Source organism: Oxyura jamaicensis, chromosome 1, assembly GCF_011077185.1.
Source record: "Oxyura jamaicensis isolate SHBP4307 breed ruddy duck chromosome 1, BPBGC_Ojam_1.0, whole genome shotgun sequence".
Lineage (NCBI taxonomy): Eukaryota > Metazoa > Chordata > Aves > Anseriformes > Anatidae > Oxyura > Oxyura jamaicensis.
This window is the reverse complement of record NC_048893.1, coordinates 118087496-118093213: the sequence shown is the minus strand read 5'-3', so window position 1 is coordinate 118093213 and position 5718 is coordinate 118087496. Positions and strand designations below refer to the sequence as shown.

The 5718-nt window shown below is 33.4% G+C and overlaps 1 protein-coding gene across 3 annotated transcripts in view; it reads right to left on the bottom strand.

The window, feature by feature from the left end:
* DMD (dystrophin) overlaps positions 1-5718 on the bottom strand; it is a 1227136-nt gene that overhangs the window by 952587 nt on the left and 268831 nt on the right. The window contains exon 1 of one of the 3 annotated variants that reach the window (XM_035333385.1): positions 4638-4652. The exons of the other annotated variants lie outside the window; for them this stretch is intronic. The gene's annotated coding sequence lies outside the window, so the exon portion shown is untranslated. Of the gene's footprint in view, positions 1-4637; positions 4653-5718 lie in introns of those variants that run through there. 3 annotated transcript variants of the gene reach the window in all.

Genomic DNA, 5718 nt, shown 5'->3' with positions numbered 1-5718 from the left:
CCCCCCCCCCCCCCCCCCCCCCCCCCCCCCCCCCCCCCCGGGAAGGATTGTGTGTTTGGTTTTTGTTACCAATACATTGAAAAAAATAGAATACAATATAGAAATCAGTTTTACTCTTCATCAGGAACATGGTGACCACCATCACAACGAAAATGTACTTTACACTATATTTAAGTTGGAATTCAGCATTGTGTCCAGAGCCACCAGCAGCTCCAACCCTTTTTTCCCCAGAATCCACTGAGGGAAAAAAAAATAAAAATAAAAATAAAATAAATAAATTACATGTTGCAGGCATCATGAGCTGTAGAAATTATGTCACTGTAGACAAGAAAAGCTGTTTAGGTGACACACCACTCTTTCTGATCAAAGTTACATAGTGCATTGCATTGCTTTCCAGCCCAATATCTGTGTGTCAGAATACTGCTGTCAGAAGTAGGCAGCCTACGATGTATGCATTTCTGTTTAGGCAGTCAGCCATAGGTCCCACTTATGAACATTTTAACTACTATAGTAGCACTAGAACAACATCGTTTGCTAAGTGTTATTAAACAATAACAATTGTTTACAATTCTGTGATAGAGGAACTAATTGAAACTACTAAGGAATCCTCTCCTAAACCCATCTACCTGGCATTAGTGCAATAGGCATCTGTTAAATCTCAATTCTGGTGAAATGCACTGAGTTCATCCACACACAGGGATAAAAGCAATATCCAAATGTTTCATTGGGTTTGTTAAGTAGAAAGAATGGACAAAAATAAAAGGAACAAAGATAGAAATATGAAGGAAGAAAGATACATAATTCATTATATCAAGCCCTTTTCCTGTGCTGATGTAAGAGGGGGGAAGTTAGCTGGGAGCAATTTTTAGAAAGTTAAATATTTTTTCTACTAATAAATGTATTACAACAAAATCAAAAAAACATTGTCTGAATCATCTTGTATTTCTCAAACTATCTCCTCATAATAGTTAGGACAAAACCCAAAAATGTGAATTGCATTGACAAGGAAAAATAATTTATAACATTGAACTAGGAATACATCAGTTCGGATTTTTTTTATTATTTTTATTTTTTAAGTAACCATGCAATCCAAGTTGTAGTATATGAAGAAATATTAAAATCAAGAGACAGAAGAAAAAATGGCCTAAGTGGCTGTCTTTGAAGAGTCATAGCATTGCTTTAACTTTGGCTTGTCAAAGACAATCAGTGGAATTAGGAAAATATCTGGTCCGTATTGAACTTCATAGTATTATCTAAATTTTTTAACTGAAATTAGTTGTTGATCAGGATGTGAGACCGATGAGATCAGCTAATATATGAGGTATGATAATTTTAAAGTGTTGATTGATTTTGTAACATTGAGAAATTATTACCCTACTTGAGGATATTTGAAGCACTAGTGAAACAGTGGTTAAAGTCTGATTTAAGATGAGAACTGTTCATCTTTTTAAGTGGTCATTCTGAGAGAAAGTCACGTATTTGCAATATCAATATATCTTTTTAATTCATGCAGATCTCCTCCCCTCTGAATGGGAACTATGATTTTCTGGCTGCATCAGACACAAACATTTTAAATATATCTACAGCATGTGCCACTTGTATGTGTTCTGTGCATTGATCGGGGACTTTTTATTTAATCTATCATTCAGAACTCCCTGCAGTGAATGATTTAATATCTGTAACATTAAGTGAAGATTAAGAAGTATAGTATCGATGCTAGGATAGTTACCTATTATAAATATTGATTTTTATTTCAATTCAATGTTGTCTCATAAGCTCTACAGAGAAGAGCTGCATCTCCTTAATATAGATTCAGTATAGAAGAAGAAAAACATCTATTTGTCATTATTTTTAGTTGTTCTTTTCCAGTCTAGACAACTCAAAGCAAGCGTGACATTTCACAACACCATAAACTACATTCAAGTAGCATATTGTTATTCTGTTCTAATGTTTTAGCAACAGTAAAGAACAGTAATTTTCTTCGTTGTCTAATACCTTCTAGAGGCACCTCAATCAAACCACATAGATATTGTGATCAAATCAACCCCAACAGAGAAACAGAAGTGAATAGCTTTTGGAACTTCAGTTTTGCCTCCTGTCTCAGAGGACTCTAAAAAAGACCAACTGAAAACATTCAGAGTTGTACACTGTAGAAAACAAAATCCTGCAGAGGGAGGGAAGGAAGGAAAAACATATCCCGAAGGTAGACAGCATCCTCTGTTCCCTCTGCCCCCAAAAATCCAACCCAGTCCCAAATTTTTGAAATTAAACTTGGAAATAGATTAGGATTTAATGAACAAACTTACTAAAATCTAACAGTTTCCTTCTAGTGTGGATGCTTTCCTAGTCAACCTGGACATTTCTGAAATTTCTGACATGAATAAGAAGATATAATTAAGAGAAAAGTAAAGCATATTTATTTCGTTATGGAGTTTTCATACCTCTGATAAGTTCCAAGTAAACATTTTAAAAAAAGACAGAAATGCACATAGTAAATAACTCATTTTCTATAAAGTATTTGACAAGGTTTGACAAGGCTTTTGTTTTGCAGCAATCAGAATTATATACACAAGTAGGGGACCTAATACTTTCTAAACTGCATTTATATTCCATTCAGTAACTTCTTTCAGTGATCAGTCTAATGCAGCAGCTTCTCAGTAGGAATGTGCCAGAAGTCATATTTTAAATAGAAATCCAAATATGTTAGGCAAATGTGAAAATACATGGATAGCTTAATGGGAGAGGAAAGGGGGAGGAAATGAGCATTCATCTCCAAAAACTATTGAAAAAAAATGTCACCCAGGAGGCTGAGATCATTACATACTAGCTACTAGACTATCTTAAGTATGCCACTGACAAAACAAACTTCAGAATAGTTAAAAAGTAAACTTAGTACAAAAAGTGAATTCTGTATTAATTATGTACTTCATGGTTATAACTTTATTATTTTCCATTTCTCTATAGCTTCAATTCCATAATCTCAAACAGCTGAATCAAGCTGAATAAAGTTACCCCATGCATTAACATTGAGTATGCCTCTAAATAACCACACAATCACAGAAAGTAAGGAAACAAATTAGACCACCTACAGTTGATAAGCATGTGCAATATTAACAAAAGAGCAAGTTCAGACAGCACTATACACTATACCCCAAAACAGTTCACCGTATCCATCATACATATTTTCCCTTTCTCTGCCCAAATTGAATCTTTTTTTTTTTTTTTTCCCCTCAGAACTCCTCTGTAATTTGTTAATAATATACCTTCCTTGCATACCTTCATCTTCTTCTTTTGGGTTTCCACACACCAACATTTGAATCTGTTTGTACTTTCTCTGCATGGTTCACACTTGCACCAAAGAACTCTTGAACACACAAAATCCTCAGGCCAAAAGCATACATGTATTAAAGAGGATTTATAAAAATTAATGGCGAAAAGGTGTTCAAATGGATCTGAACACAATTGACCTGGGACAGTCCTTAGCTTCAGAACCAACTAACTACTGATATTGAGAAGCTGAGAGGCATTATCAATCGTGAAAACGATTCTTGTTTCACATTGTTAGATGGACCTTTAGGCCAATTCAGTGCAGATGAGGATTTGACTTCTATATTTTGCTCCTCTTTGAATACTAAGATCCTTTTACTTAACTTGCAAAAGGAGTGCTCCTTGACAAACACAGTAACCAGAAAAAAAACAGTATATATTTGAGAATTTTGAAAAGTGAGGAATGAACTGGCTATTCCACTAATAACTGCAATGCCTAACCACTAATTTAGCAATCACACAAATAATATCTATGTTATTTTGGTATTTCTATATCACTGATTGGCAGGCATTCTTCATCAGGATCATCAGCTTGATGACAATGACACAGGGAGGTTAAATATCTAATTAGCCATCAAAAACAATGCTTCTATGACATTCAGGCTCCATTAACATCATAGCGGAATTCAGGGAGTTTATAACCAAATACTAGTTTTCAAAATTAAAAATACTGCTATTCATATAATGGTACAAGAAGAAAATCAAGCAGCAGGCAGCTAAAGCAATAAAATAACACGAGGATTTCTAATAATAATAATAATAATAAAAAATGAATAAACAACAACAAAAAAAACACCTACAAAGGCCAAATTGACATGACTGTCACATTTCAATCAATGCAAATAGCATTCAAAGTTTTCTTTATTTTTGTTTTAATTTGCAAGTAAAAGAGGAACTAGAGTGTACTCCAGTCTTGAACATTTTCCTCCATTCACAGTTCAGACTGGAATGGAGCAAAAACTTTAATATGGAAAACTGTATATTCCCATACTAATTAATGTAATATCTAAAGAGTCTGCTGTGTCTAAAAACTCCTCATCTTTTATTTTTTTCTGTTCAAACCAAACACAAACAGAACACTTAAAGATATGAAAGAAGCACAGACAGGTTCTAAGTTTTTTTTTTTTTTTCCCCCCCCTCTCCTCTCTCCTCATAATTGGGCATGCAAATATTCTATAATAGAATAAAATGCACGTATTTGCCTCTCATTAGGCTTTACAGATAAAAAACTACCCAGAAAAACAGACTGAACATCTGGACTGAACAAAGTGAGCCTGTCTAGTAGTTTATTACATAGAAAGAATTTAATCATCATCTTCCACTTCCCCATAAAGATTGGTGTGAGAAAATAATTTGAAAAATAATTTACAGTGCTAACAGAAAATATGTCGAAAGAACAACTCATTGGGGCAGGGAAAAGAGCAGGACACAGAAGCAATATAAACACAAAATTTAAGAAATATGATGTGGTTTACAGTATAATCAAGAAAAAAAAAAAAGGAATTATGCTCTTAGTAAAAACTATTATATTAAATGGAATTATGACTTAATGTTTCCTTATTGTCTCTATATAAGTGCATTAACACAGTGAGATAAAACTGTAAAGTATGACATTTATTTTCATTCACAGAGCTTATAAATCTTTCCAGACAATTAGATGGATAGTTGAGATTTCCTGATTCACTATGAATAGTGAACAATTTTCCAAAGAAAGACACATTAGCTATTCTTATTAGTTTAATGCTCTTTGCGATACTTTTTGAAGATTTTTTTCAGTCATTTGGTTTTTACCACATGAAACTCATGCAAAATGTGAGCACCACTTAAGTGATGCTTACAAAATATTATATTATTTAAATATAACCAACACATAGGGCAGCTTATCATCGGAACTTAAGTATTTTAGAAATTAAAAATGTTTATAGTCCAGAAAACAGAAATAGTTAACTTATTTTTTCCTCCTTTTAGCTACTGATTTATTTAAATGCCCCTGATTTAAGGAGAACAGTAAGTTCTATTATTTCAAAGTAGAAAAAATGTACATCTACTTTTCTATATACTACAGCATTGAGACCTTCCCCACAGCAATCTCATTGAATTTTAGGGCTCAGCTAAAACAAATTTTGGGTTAAAAAAAATACAATATTTACAGTATTTTCTGTAACAGTTGAAAAATTACTTTTCCTATTTCACAGATATTTGGCAAATATGTTACTCTCCTAGTTAGAAAGACTGAAAAAGCAGTACCATAGCTTCAAACAAAGCACATTGCTGGATTACTAAATGTCATTACTGGGGATTAAAGTCCTGTAGACTGAGCAACACAGATTGAAATTACTGCAGCAAGTATAATTCTAATGCTAAGACAAAAAAAAAAGGGGGGGGGGGGGG